Here is a 15,887-nt window from a genome sequence, read left to right as displayed (position 1 = left end):
ATGTCTAAGAGGTTTTTGCCTATGTTTTTTTCCAAGAGTTTAACGGTTTCATGACTTACATTCAGGTCTTTGATCCATTTTGAGTTTACTTTTGTATATGCGGTTAGACAATGGTCCAGTTTCATTCTCCTACATGTAGCTGTCCAGTTTTGCCAGCACCATCTGTTGAAGAGACTGTCATTTCCCCATTGTATGTCCATGGCTCCTTTATCAAATATTAATTGACCATATATGTTTGGGTTAAAGTTTGGAGTCTCTAGTCTGTTCCACTGGTCTGTGGTTCTGTTCTTGTGCTAGTACCAAATTGTCTTGATTACTATGGCTTTATAGTAGAGCTTGAAGTTGGAGAGTGAGATCCCCCCTACTTTATTCTTCTTTCTCAGGATTGCTTTGGCTATTCGGGATCTTTGGTGTTTCCATATGAATTTTTGAAGTATTTGTTCCAGTTCATTGAAGAATGTTGCTGGTAGTTTCATAGGGATTGCATCAAATCTGTATATTGCTTTGGGCAGGATGGCCATTTTGACGATATTAATTCTTCCTAGCCATGAGCATGGGATGAGTTTCCATCTGTTAGTGTCCCCTTTAATTTCTCTTAAGAGTGACTTGTAGTTTTCAGAGTATAAGTCTTTCACTTCTTTGGTTAGGTTTATTCCTAGGTATTTTTTTGATGCAATTGTGAATGGAGTTGTTTTCCTGATTTCTCTTTCAGTTGGCTCATTGTTAGTGTATAGGAAAGCTCAGATTTCTGTGTGTTAATTTTGTATCCTGCAAATTTTCTGTATTCCGATATCAGTTCTAGTAGTTTTGGAGTGGAGTCTTTAGGGTTTTTTATGTACAATATCATGTGATCCGCAAATAGTGACAGTTTAACTTCTTCTTTACCAATCTGGATTCCTTGTATTTCTTTGTTTTGTCCGATTGCCATAGCTAGGACCTCCAGTACTATGTCAAATAACAGTGGAGAGAGTGGGCATCCCTGTCTAGTTTCCGATCTCAGAGGAAAAGCTTTCAGCTTCTCGCTGTTCAGTATAATGCTGGCTGGGGGTTTATCATATATGGCCTTTATTATGTTGAGATACTTGCCCTCTATACCTATTTTGCTGAGAGTTTTTATCATGAATGGATGTTGAATTTTGTCAAATGCTTTTTCAGCATCTATGGAGATGATCATGTGGTTTTTGTCTTTTTTTTTGTTGATGTGGATGATGTTGATGGATTTTCAAATGTTGTACCATCCTTGCATTCCTGGGAAGAGTCATGGTGTATGATCTCTTTGATATATTTTTGAATTCGGTTTGCTAATATTTTATTGAGTATTTTTGCATCTACATTCATCAGGGATATTGGTCTGTAATTTTCTTTTTTGGTGGGGTCTTTGCTGGTTTTGGTATTAGGGTGATGTTGGCTTCATAGAATGAGTTTGGGAGTATTCCCTCCTCTTCTATTTTTTGGAAAACTTTAAGGAGAATGGGTATTATGTCTTCTCTGCGTGTCTGATAAAATTCCAAGGTAAATCTGTCCGGCCTTTTGGTTTTGTTCTTGGGTAGTTTTTTGATTATCGTTTCTATTTCTTTGCTCGTAATTGGTTTGTTTAAGTTTTGTGTTTCTTCCTTGGTCAGTCTTGGAAGGTTGTGTTTTTCTAGGAAGTTGTCCATTTCTTCTTGGTTTTCCAACTTGTTGGCATATAGGTTTTCATAGTAGTCTTTAATAATTCTTTGTATTTCTGTGGAGTCTGTCGTGATTTTTCCATTCTCATTTCTGATTCTGTTGATTTGTGTTGATTCTCTTTTTCTCTTAATAAGTTTGGCTGGAGGCTTATCTATTTTTTTTATTTTCTCAAAGAACCAGCTCTTGGTTTCATTGATTTTTGCTATTGTTTAATTCTTCTCAATTTTGTTTATTTCTTCTCTGATCTTTATTTTGTCCCTCCTTCTGCTGACTTTAGGCCTCATTTGTTCTTCTTTTTCCAGTTTCGATAATTGTGATGTCAGACTATTCATTTGGGATTGTTCTTCCTTCTTCAAGTATGTCTGCATCGCTATATACTTTCCTCTTAAGACTGCTTTCACTGTGTCCCATAGAAGTTGGGGCTTTGTGTTGTTGTTGTCATTTGTTTCCATATATTCCTTGATCTCTATTTTGATTTGTTCGTTGATCCATTGATTATTTAGGAGCATGTTGTTAAGCCTCCATGTGTTTGTGAGTCTTTTTGTTTTCTTTGTAGAATTTATTTCTAGTTTTATACCTTTGTGGTCTGAAAAGTTGGTTGGTAGAATTTCAATATTTTGGATTTTGCTGAGGCTCTTTTTGTGAGCTAGTATGTGGTCTAAACTGGAGAATGTTCCATTTGCACTTGAGAAGAATGTATATCCTGTTGCTTTTGGATGTAGAGTTCTATAGATGTCTATTAGGTCCTTCTGTTCTACTGTGTTGTTCATTGCCTCCTTGTCGTTACTTATTTTCTGCCCAGTGGATCTATCCTTTGGGGTGAGTGGCATGTTGAAGTCTCCTAAAATGAATGCATTGCAGTCTATTTCCCCCTTTAGTTCTGTTAGTATTTGTTTCACATATGCTGGTGTTCCTGTGTTGGGTGCATATATATTTAGAATGGTTATATTCTCTTGTTGGACTGAGTCCTTTATCATTATGTAATGTCCTTCTTTATCTCTTGTTACTTTCTTTGTTTTGAAGTCTATTTTGTCTGATACTAGTACTGCAACACCTGCTTTCTTCTTTCTGTTGTTTGCCTGAAATATGTTTTTCCATCCCTTGACTGTCAGTCTGTGCATGTCTTTAGATTTGAGGTGAGTTTCTTGTAAGCAGCATATAGATGGGTCTTGCTTTTTTATCTGTTCTATTACTCTGTGTCTTTTGATTGGTGCATTCAGTCCATTTACATTTAGGGTGACTATTGAAAGATATGTACTTATTGCCATTTCAGGCTTTAGATTCATGGTTACCAAATGTTCAAGGTTACCCTCATTAGTATCTTACTGCCTAAGTAGCTTGCTTATTGAGCTGTTATATACACTGTCTGGAGCTTCTTTTTTTCTCTCCCTTCTTATTCCTCCTCCTCCATTCTTTTTATGTTGGTTGTTTTATTCTGTGCTCTTTCATGTTACCTTTAACTGCTTTTAGTGGGTAGTTGATTTTATTTTTTTGCCTTTAGTTAGTATTTGGTTGATCTGCTTTATTTGCTGTGATTTTATTTTCTCTGGTGACATCTGTTTAGTTTTAGGAGTGCTCCCATCTAAAACAGTGCCTCTAAAATACCCTGTAGAGGTGGTTTTTGGGAGGCAGATTCCCTCAACTTTTTCTTGTCTGGGAATTGTTTAATCCCTCCATCATATTTAAATGATAATCGTGTTGAATACAGTATCCTTGGTTCAAGGCCCTTCTGTTTCATTGCATTAAATATATCATGGCATTCTCTTCTGGCCTGTAAGGTTTCTGTTGAGAAGTCTGATGATAGCCTGATGGGTTTTCCTTTGTAGGTGACCTTTTTCTCTCTAACTGCCTTTAAAACTCTTACCTTGTCCTTGATCTTTGCCATTTTAATTATTATGTGTCTTGGTGTTGTCCTCCTTGGGTCCTCTCTGTTGGGATTTCTGTGTATTTCCGTGGTCTGTTTGATTATTTCCTCCCCCAGTTTGGGGAAGTTTTCAGCAATTATTTCTTCAAAGACACTTCTTTCTATCCCTTTTCCTCTCTCTTCTTCTTCTGGTACCCCTATAATACGGATATTGTTCCTTTTGGATTGGTCACATATTTCTCTTAATATTGTTTCATTCCTGGAGATCCCTTTATCTCTCTCTATGTCAGCTTCTATGCGTTCCTGTTCTCTGGTTTCTATTCCATCAATGGCCTCTTGCATCTTATCCATTCTGCTTATAAATCTTTCCAGATTCTGTTTTATTTCTGTGATCTCTTTCCGGGCTTCTGTAATCTCCCTCTGGACTTGATCCCTTAGCTCTTGTATATTTCTCTGCATCTCCATCAGCATGTTTATGATTTTTATTTTGAATTCTTTTTTCAGGAAGACTGGTTAGGTCTGTCTCCCTCTCTGGTGTTATCTCTGTGATCTTTGTCTGCCTGTTATTTTGCCTCTTCATGGTGATAGAGATAGTTTGCAGAGCTGGCACGAGTGACGGCTGGAAGAAATTCCCTTCTTGTTGGTTTGTTGCCTTCCTTTCCTGGGAGAACAGTGACCTCTAGTGGCTTGTGGTGGGCAGCTGCACACAGAAAGGGCTTCTGATTCTTGCCCGGCTACTATGGGGCTTATCTCTGCTGTTGCTTTGGGTGTGGCCTGGCTCGGGCTGCTCTTCCAAAATGGTATAGCCGCGTTGGAGGGGGAACGGCTGGGAGGCTATTTATCTCCGTGAGGAGACTCTGTGCTCCCTGCTGTCCAGGGGGTTAGAGTGCCCAGAGATCTCCAGATTCTCTGCTGCTCTTCTAAGTGTCCCAGGACGTTTCTGTCCAATTTTGGGGTCCCTGTCCCTTTAAGACTTCCAAGAAGCACTCACACCAAAAAAAAAAAAAAAAAAAAAAAAGCCGCTCACTTTTCTTTGTCCCCTGGTGCCGGCCTCATGGACCCACTCAGAGGTCTTGCTGTCCTGTTTCCCTAGTATCCAGGACCCCATGCACCCACTGTCTGCGCTCTGGATTCGGATGGCTGTGGCTGGGTGTTCAGCAGTCTGGGTCTCCTTCTCCCTCCCGCTCCGACTCCTCTCCTCCCGCCAGGAGCTGGGGCGAGGGGCGCTTGGGTCCCGCCGGCCTGGGCTTGTATCTTACCCCCTTCAGGAGGCTCTGGGTTCTCGCAGGTGTGGATGTGGTCTGGATGTTGTCCTGTGTCCTCTGGTCTCTATTCTAGGAAGAGTTGTCTTTGTTATATTTTTATAAATATATGTGGCTTTGGGAGAAGATTTCTGCTGCTCTACTCATGCCGCCATCTTGTTTCCACCCCCAAGATTAGCCAATTTGAAATCAATAAATTGTCGATCCATTTTGCTTGCACATAATTTCCTTAGAAACTTTCAAAATAGCAGCAATCTTTTGAATTGCCACAACCAACCCCACACAATTTTTCTCATTTGATGTAACTTAACCTGTATGAATTTTTCATGAGAGAAGAATTGTCTTTACTTATCTTTATATATGTAAGAAGGCCTTTATAATTCCAGATATTTAAATTATTCTTAATGGTTTCAGTTTCCCATATTTTATATACTCAATTTTCATATCTAATCTTTTCCTTTCTCAAATTAGTAAAACAACTTAATTGTTTCACTTTCTAAGATTTGTTGAATGAAAATTCAATAGTTTCAATTATCTTTAGGTCAGATTTATTAGTGTTGCCTACTGACAGTGATAATAAAAGATGAATTAAAAATTAGAAGACTTTGAGTCACATCAATATAAAGAACAGATCTGGTGACTCCTACATAAAAATGCATATAAAGGGAAATAGTTATACCAAAAGGAGTCAGACTAGTGGATGAATACATTGGAAAAGCACAGTAAATGGAAGATCATGAAGATCCACTTCCGAAATAGATTTTTAAGTTTAATCATATGACACCAGGCTGCTGCCATATCAAGATATGGTCCACACAAGGGGGAAAAATGTGATTATGATATAGAATCAAAATAATATTATATTCACTGCATTTCACTTTGCACAATCCACTGACTAGCATAGGGAGAAATAATTCTCACATGTTTTCATACATGAAAAAAAGTATATAGTAAAGGATTTATACCAAGGAAGAAAACAAAACAGTAAATTTCTCTCAGCAATTAAAAAAAATGTTATTTTTAATTTATTTAGAAAAATATATCCAGAAAGATAAAATCTCAAGCAAAAGGGAGAGGCAATTTACCAGTCTGAGCTATAATGTAGGTGTTAACATCAGGAGGACAGAATAGAGTTTTCTTTAGATTGTGCCTAATTTGCTATGTATAAAAGAAAAGTAATTGATGTTATTCTGGAGTTTACCTTTACTTTGCAACCAATACCATAGGTTCTGAAACTCCAGTTACATCCAAACCATTTGGTTTTGGTCTAAAGGATATGGGTGAACTTTTAAGCTAGATGTTGCTAATTGTAATTATACCTAGAATGAACCTATATGACAGTATTGTAGAAGAATGTTGGTCCCAGAACTGAAGTAAATTCAAGTTTTCTTGGAAATTCAGACTCTCACTACCGTATATTAATCACTTGTATTACAGTTTGGTATTTATACCGAGCACAGATTGCTGTTTCCATGAATATAGAAAAAAACTAGAAAACAAGCAAGATGCTTTCAGTGGAATGTAAATCAGTACTTTGGCAAAAATATAACCTGTCAACTTTTCTCTGTTCCTATCCAAACCCCAGGCTGATAGCACTTCAATATTTCAAACGTTAAGTAAATCTTCTTTAAGAAAACCATACTTTTGAAAAAATATGTCTTGTTTTGATTTGTTATTCCCACATAAGTACATAACATAAACTACTTCCTACTGCAGTGGTTTTACCATAAGCTTGCTTTCTCTAGTCTGCGAGTATAAAATATGAAACAGGCTTTTTTGTAAAGAAGAAAGCCAGCTTAAGAAAAGTCACTGTGGGTTGGAAACTTCACCTTTGCTATCCCACAATCACATACAAGAAGGCCCCCTTTTTCTCCCAAAGGAGACTTCAAATCAATGCTTATTTCTGTCATTTTATTCTTTTTATCATAAAGTATAGGAGTAAAATTTCCTTATGATGATTGGGCATTTAGACATTGCTATTGAATATATTTTTTATTCTCTATTAAAAACTAAATCCATTTGCAAGTGCATGGAGATCCCAAATTATAACTTTATTTGAAACAAGTTCTGCCCTCCATCATTTCTTTGATTTAATAAGATTTATTAGTAAATACTGAGATAAAAGATTTTGAAAATAAAAAGCACACTGTCCACAGTGGGAAAAAAATAAATGAGAGGATTATTTTACCTATGTTGACAAGTAAGTTAACCTAAATCTAATTGACTTTGAAACCTCTCAATCACCCTGGCATTACTAAAAATAGCATTTCTCTTTTCTAAATGTATTGTGTTATAGTTGTGTTATTCAGTAAATAATATCCACTAAATCTCCATGTCTCTGATGGTATTGATTCTCAACTAGACTCTGCTGAGTGGGCTAGTGTGTTATCATGGCCTTCTGACTACAACAGCAGTGAACTGCCAGGCAACCTGGAACTGTTCAGGGGGCTCAGAGCCAGGGACCTGAGTCCTGTGTATCCAAGACTGTGGAAATTGTTGCAATATTCTCTTTATTAAAAAAAAAAGAATTCTGACTTTTATATGGAAGCCAACTTGTCCACATAACATTGTTTATGTAGAAATCAGACAGTATAGTCAGATATTTAGTTTGTAAGTAGAAGTGAGAACATATGGACATCATGCAATTCTGCATAATCTGTTACATAGGGTAGATTGAGTCAGAGATATTGTGTCTATGTATTTTTTAATCAGTATTCTGCACTTGAGACACAGAAATACTAAAATAGAGTTTTTTCAACAGATATTTAATGCCTTCTAGTTTTGTGTAGGACATACTAAACTAAGCAACTCCTTGTTGAATTTAGGGTCTTCATTTGGTGGATGAATTTTTTTTTCATGATTCCATTGGGAATTTCAAATTGAATGTGTTAAATTGGGGAAAACATAATTTCCTATAGAGAATGGCTTTAATTTTGGAACTTTTATCACAGAGGACACACATACATGCACAACCAAGGGAAGAAAACACCTGTAATAAATTCTCGCAATAGTGAGTACTATGTGAGAATGCTTAGATATACTGAAATGTAAAAATAAATGAATGTGATTGACAACCGTTTCTGTATATTCTAAGTGATGGTGTGTGCTTTTGCCACTTTCTACTTATAAACTGCACTCAATGTAATATTTTTTTAAAATTTTGAGCCCTTGTTTGTTAATATAAAAGTAAGCATTAAGAGAACCTTGGTGATACTTTATATACTATTATTTTATTTCAGTGGCCATGCTTTGTTCTCAGACCTCTTCTCTGTAGGAGATAAGGAGGTCAACCCAAGCACTAAGTTGGAAATCGCATCAGCACACTGATTGGTGTCTTTCTCTGCAACTTTAAGACACTGTTTGCTTGATTGACAGAGTAGGACTATCTCCTCAGACTCAACACTTGCTGTTCATTTTGTTTTTCCATTTTGGTGATTAAGCTTCATTATAAGGATTTTCAGGTCACCCACAGTTAAATGTTATTTCAGTTGATGGGCACTTTGATAAACTTGTCTCACAACTTTTCTTTGAAAATTGTACATTCCCTTTCAAAAGATTTCTCAGCAAAATGGTTTTAAATTAAGTCACCAAAGACAAAATAATGCACAGAGGCCAATTAATATACTCACTGACATAGCTTGTGCTCCCTCTGTTTTCTTTCATCCTGACCCATGCAGTTAATTTAGAGGGCAAGTATTTAATATGTGGCTGAGTGGGATGGGGGTTGGGGCAGCCAGAGAAGTCCACTAATTTAAGACTTCTCTTGTTTTAGCCTCAGAAATTATTTTTCTCATCATTCAATGAAATGAGAAAACCATAGTACATGTTCTATTGTTATTGTTGAAATTTATGAACTTTAATCTGTTGATTGATGTAGGATGTGCATTTACCATTGATGTAGCTGTGGATATAATGCATAGAGATTGCAAAACAAAGGTTACATTTTTATGTCAATGGAAAGGCTATTTTGAGGAGTAAAGTTTCTTAAGGTTTGATATATAAATCCATTTCCCTTACAGTATAGCCATATTAGATGGCATTTACATTTTACATTGTTTTGAAAATTGCATATAAAAATGTGTATAGTAAAGGGGAACACAAATGCTATACTGGTAGAAACTTCACTCTTAACCTTGCTATTAATCACCATGTTAAAGTAGTGTCATTCTCTGATAATGATTTTTCCCTCACAAAGAACTTTCATTTTTTATCCCTTCTTTATGCAAAGAAGCTCTGATATTATTTGATATTGTTTGTATCTCTTAAAGGTATGTGCATGTATGTGTATCCTCACAGTTATAATTATATACATTCTTAATTTTAACTCTCTTTTAATATGTCATCATTGTTAAACTTCAAATAATAACTCAAGTTATCAAGTACTACAAATGCATTGGTATTCTTCAATGAGTTCAAGATATATTCTGAACTTGAAACATACTTGTAATGAGTTCCACACTTGCTTCACTGAAAGGCATTTTATGTATCAGGGTCTCTAGGGATTTTCAGGTCTAGAGATTATAATACAGCAATTAAAGCTGTATTATAGGTTTGTAGTAGCATCCTCATTATCTGAATAGAACTCCATCTTCTAAAATTGACAGAAAATGTTTAATTCTGAACATCTTAAGGACACTGTCTAGAACACTTACATTAATAAAGGGGGAGTCATACAGTGGGTCATGTTACTTTCAAAGAGATTAAACAATGGAAACTCAGGAACTTATTTTTAATAAGAAAAGAAGGTGAGATATTCTTACATAGAGCTTTTAAATGACTGTGCAGTGTTCAACTGGCATGTGAGAAAAGAGATTAACTGATGGTACTGACAGCATGAAGCTGCCAGAAAAACTAGCCCTGCTATTTCCTGATCTTACTACCACTCATTAATGTCAAATTATAAATTGTAACATCCCTAAGGGACACAAGGGGATTACAAAATATTAAAATGAATATATTGGGACAAAAAAAATCTCTATTAACATTTGATTTTGATACTATGCCTATTAGGAAAAAGTAAGTAATACCTTTTTAAATTCATGGGCTGCAGTAATGGAGGCTGCCAAAGCTTCTCATTATTATAACTTAAATATTATTATGAGGCTCAATATGTAATTGAACTTTCAAACCCTAGTGACTGGCTGAGGCAGAGACAGAGGAGGATTACAGACCTGTGGACTGTTGGATGCAGACACAATTCTAGTGCTCAACAAATCGCTGGGAGAACAAGCCAGTACATCTGTGGCAATTTAAGGAAGAAATATTCAAGTACTTTTTAAGAAAGTCTTAATGAAGACCAATAGTTCAAGGGCATCAATGTGTCAGAATTTCCACTCAATCAAGTACATTGAACCTCCTCAAGAATTGAACTAGCTCATTAAAAATTATAAACTGTGATGTTATCCAGATTTGTGTCTTCTCCAAGAAGAAAGAATTGCCATCTTGGGAATTTAAATCCTCAGTTGACTACAATGTTATACTGTGGGATCATGTTGCTTTGCCCATTTCATATTAGAACACAGATAGTCACAGAGAATGATGAGGTATAAGAAATTAAGAGAGTGATTCCTACTGCATGTATGTTTTTCTTTAAGAATAATTTCCTTAGAGATTCAAGATAGCAGCATGAGAGGTGAGACAGAGAATGCCTTCCAAAACCACAGATAGTGTGAAAATATATTTAATACAACTAACCCTAAAACAGCAACAGGAAAGAAGGCTGCACCAGACTGCATATAGACCTCATGAACAGAGGAAACCTCATGAAACAGGGCACCAGCCCACTCCCCTATGACCCCCAACCTTACTCTAGGGTCTGAGCAGCTCCAGAGACTGGAGCTTCTGGGCACTAGTGGGCATCACACAGAAATATGAAACATCAAAAGAAGATGGTTTGGACCAAAATCTCACAAATCCCAGAAAAAGGGCCAAATGAAACTGAACTCAACAATCTTCCTGAAAGAGAATTCAAAATAAAAATCGTAAACATGCTCATGGAGGTACAGAAAAATATTCAAGAACTCAGGAATGAATTTAAGATGAAGATTCAATCATTAAGAAATTCCATATCTGAAATGAAACATACAATGGAGGGATTTAAAAGCAGAATAGACGTACTAGGAGAGTGGTAAGTGGAATAGAAATTATAGAAGAGGAATACAAAGAAGCTGAGACACAGAGAAAAAAAAGAATCTCTAAAAATGACAGAATGTTGAGAGAACTGTATGACCAATCCAAATGGAACAATATTCATGTAACAAGAGTACAAGAAGAAGAGAGAGAAAAAGGGATAGAAAGTGTCATTGAGGAGGTAATTGCTGAAAACTTGCCCGATCTGGGGAAGGAGATATTCTCTCAAGCCATGGAGATACACAGTCTCCCAACACAAGGGGCTCAAGGAAGACAACACCAAGACATAATAATTAAAATGACAAAGATCAACAATAAAGACAGAATTTTAAAAGCAGCTAGAGAGAGAAAAAAGATCACATACAAAGGAAAACCCATCAGGCTATCATCAGATTTCTCAACAGAAACCTTACAGGCCAGAAGGACGTGGCATGATATATTTAATGCAGTGAAGCAGAAGGGACTTGAACCAAGAATACTCAACCTGGCAAGATTATCATTTAAATTTGAAGGATGGATTAAACAGTTTTCAGATAAGAAAAAGCTGAGAGAATTTACCTCCCACAAACCACCTCTCCAGTGCATTTTGGAGGGACTCCTAATGATGGAAGTATTCCTAAGGCTAAATAGATGTCACTGAAGGGATAGACAAAGAGTACAGAATATGATACATAACACAAAGAATGGAAGATGAAGAAAAAGAAGGGAAAAAAAAGAATCTTTAGGTTGTGTTTGTAATAGCATATGAAGTGAGTTAAATTACAGTGTTAGATATAGTAAGGGAATTACTCTTGAACCTTTGGTAACCACGAAACTGAAGCCTGCAATGGCAATAAGTACATACCTATTAATAGACACCGTGAATGTAAATGGTCTGAATGTACCAATTAAAAGACATAGAGTCACTGAATGGATAAGAAACAAGACCCATCTATATGCTGCCTACAAGAGACTCACTTCAATCCCAAACACATACACAGACTGAGAGTAAAGGGATGGAAAAAGATATTTTATGCAACTAATAGGGAGAAAAAAACAGAAGTTGTAGTACTTGTATCAGACAAAATAGACTTCAAAACAAAGAAAATAGCAAGAGACAAAGAAGGACATTATATAATGATAAAGGGGTCAGTTCAATAAAAGGATATAACTATTATGAATATCTGTGCACCCAGAACAGGATGACATACATATGTGAAACAAATACTAACAGAATTAAAGGGGGAAATAGAATGCAATGCATTCACTTTGGGAGACTTCAACACACCACTCACTCCAAAGGACAGATCAACCAGACAGAAAATAAATAAAGAGACAGAGGCAATGAACAATGTATTAGAACAGATGGACCTGATGGACATCTACAGAACACTCCATCCAAAAGCAACAGGATACACATTCTTCTCAAGTGCACATGGAACATTTTCAAGAATAGATCATATAGTAGGCCACAAAAAGAGCCTCAGTAATTTCAAAAAGATTGAAATTGTACCAACCAGCTTGTCAGATCACAAAGGTATGAAACTAATAATAAATTACTCAAAGAAAACGAAAAAGCCCACAAATACATGGAGGCTTAATAACATGCTCAAAATAATCAATGGACCAATGAACAAATAAAAACAGAGATCAAGCAATATATGGAGACAAATGACAACAATAATTCAACACTGCAAAATCTGTGGGATGCAGTGAAGGCCATTCTAAGAGGGAAATATATTGCAATATCTACCTCAAAAAGGAAGAACAATCCTAAATGAACAGTCTAAAGTCACAATTAATGAAACTAGAAAAGAAAGAACAAATGAGGCCCAAAGTTAGTAGAAGAAGGGACATAATAAAGATTGAAGAAGAAATAAATAAAATTGAGAAAAATATATGAATAGAAAGAATTGATGAAAGGAGTAGCTGGTTCTTTGATAAAATAAACAAAATAGATAAACCCCTAGCCAGACTTATCAAGAGAAAAAGAGAGTCTACACACATAAACAGAATCAGAAATGAGAAAGGAAAAATCACTACTGACACCACAGAAATATGAAGAATTATGAGAATACTATGAAAAATTATACACTAACAAACTGGATAACCTAGAAGAAATGAACCACATTTTAGAAAAATACAACCTTCCAAGGCTGAACCAGGAAGAAATAGAAAATATGAATAGAACAATTATCAGCAAAGAAATTGAATTGGTACTCAAAAAAAAAAACTTAAGAACAAATCTACAGATTCAATGCAATCCCTATCAAAATACCTACAGCATTCTTCAATGAACTAGAGCAAATAGTACAAAAATTCATATGTAAAGACAAAAGACCCTGAATAGCTGAAGCAATCTTGAGAAGGAAGAATAAAGCAGGGGTGGGGTGGGGGGAATTATGCTCTCTGACTTCTAGCTCTACTATAAAGTTACGGTAATCAAGACAATTTGGAACTGGCACAAGAACAGACCCATAGACCAATGAAACAGACTAGAGAGCCCAGATATAAACCCAAGCATATATGATCAATTAATATATGATAAAGGAGCCATGGACATACAATGGGGAAAGGACAGCCTCTTCAACAACTGGTGTTGGCAAAACTGGACAGCTACATACAAGAGAATAGGCAAAATCTCTTGGACCTAAACATTAGCAACTTCATGAACATATCTCCTCGGGCAAGGGAAACGAAACCAAAAATGAACAAGTGGGACTATATCAAATTAAAAAGCTTCTATACAGCAAAGGACTCCATCAGTAGAACAAAAAGACATCCTACAGTGTGGGAGAATATATTCATAAATGACATACCCAATAAGGGGTTGACATCCAAATTATATAAAGAGCTCAAGCACCTCAACAAACCAAAAATGAAGCCAATTAAAAAATGGGCATAGGAGCTGAACAGACACCTCTCCAAAGAAGAAATTCAGACGGCCAATAGGCTCATGAAAACGTGCTCCACATCCCTAATCATCAGAGAAATGCAAATTAAAACCACAATGAGGTATCACCTCACACCAGTTAGGATGGCCAACATCCAAAAGACAACAACAAATGTTGGCGATGATCTGGAAAAAGGGGAACCCTCTTACACGCTGGTGGGAATGTAAATTCGTTCAACCATTGTGGAAAGCAATATGGAGGTTCCTCAAAAAACTAAAAATAGAAGTACCATTTAACCCACGGATTCCACTCTTAGGAATTTACACTAAGAATGCAGCACTCCAGTTTAAAAAAGACAGATGCACCCCTATGTTTATCGCAGCACTATTTACAATAGCCAAGAAATGGAAGCAACCAAGTGTCCATCAGTAGATGGATGGATAAAGAAGATGTGGTACATATACACAATGGAATATTATTCAGCCATAAGAAGAAAACAGATCCTACTATTTGCAACAACATGGATGGAGCTAGAGGATATTATGCTCAGTGAAATAAGCCAGGTAGAGAAAGATGAGTATCAAATGATTTCACATATGTGGAGTATAAGAACTAAGCAAAAACCGAAGGAACAAAACAGCAGCCGACTCACAGAACCCAGAGGTGGACTGGCGATTGCCACGGGGAAATGGATGGGAAGGGAGGGATAAGGGAAAAGGAGTATTATCATTAGCACACATAATATAGCAGGGGGGACATACTTGGAGGGCGGTATAGCACAGAGAGGACAAGTAGGGATTCTGTGGAGTCTTGCTGCACTGATGGACAGTGACTGTAATAGGGTATGTGGTGGGAACTTGATAATGAGGGAGGTCTAGTGACCATAATGTTGCTCATGTAATTGTACATTAGTAATACCAAAAAAAAAAAAATCTAGTGCCTAATTGTGTGAATCTGTCACTTCATAGCATTTGGCGAAGAATCTTAAACAAAATCAAGTTAATAACAAACAAATAATTGTGTTAACAGTTTATAGTGCTCTTACTAATTGTGCCTCTTTATAAGTCTCTTTGTAGTTAGGCCAGGTAATCTTATTTTGTCCTCTTTTTTCAAATTGTAATGTAGTTAACATACTCTCTCCTATTAGTTTCAGGAGTACATCATAGTGATTTGATATTTTTATACTTTACAAAATGATCCCCGTGATAAATCTAGTTAACTTCCCATACAAGTGTTTATAATATTATTGACTCTGTATTACCTATGCTGTGTATTACATCCATGACTTACTTATTTTATAACTGGAAGCTTGTATATCTCCATTCTCTTCACTTATTTTGCCTGCCCCCAACTCCTCCCTGCTCTGGTAACCAGCAGTTTGTTTCCTGTATCTGTTTGAGTGTGCTTCTGTTTTGTTTTCTTTGTTCATTCATTTGCTTTCTATATTCCACCTATAAATGAAATCACACAGTATTTGTTTTTCTCTAACATTTCACTTAGCATAATATCCTCTAGGTGCATCCATGTTGTTGCAAATGGCAAGATTTTAATCTTTTTAAGGCTAAGTATATTCCATTATTATAGATATATAAATACATTTTAATTTTCCATTCATCTATGGATGGACACTCTGGTGCTTCCATGTATCCATTTCTTAATTGCTAAAAATCTGAGGCTTTTAGCTACCAAATGTCTTCCTTAAGGTTTTCGGTAAGTTGTGAAAGCAGGTTTCAGATATGTCTTTTCATTTCCAGTTCTATGCTCTTTCGTTTATACTAAGCTGCAACTAAAGTAGACTCTTAAATGATGTTATTTATAAGTATTTAAAGCCAGACACATTTGATAGCCTTTATTTTTTTTTAATGCTGTACTCCTGTGCAAGTTAGTGTGAATGATCACTCTAATAGGTTCATTTTTTTGTGGTTCACATTTATCTTATGTAAAATGATACATACAATAAAAAAATGTTCATACAATAAAGATATATCATCAAAATCATTTCCTAATGAGAATTAAGTTAAAAGTCAATTGTTAGGCTTCTGGTTTAAAATGCACTAGATCTTAAATCAAATTCTCATTATCTACTAA

Source organism: Manis javanica, chromosome 1, assembly GCF_040802235.1.
Source record: "Manis javanica isolate MJ-LG chromosome 1, MJ_LKY, whole genome shotgun sequence".
NCBI lineage: Eukaryota > Metazoa > Chordata > Mammalia > Pholidota > Manidae > Manis > Manis javanica.
The sequence above is the reverse complement of the archived record's forward strand: the minus strand, read 5'-3'. Positions refer to the sequence as shown.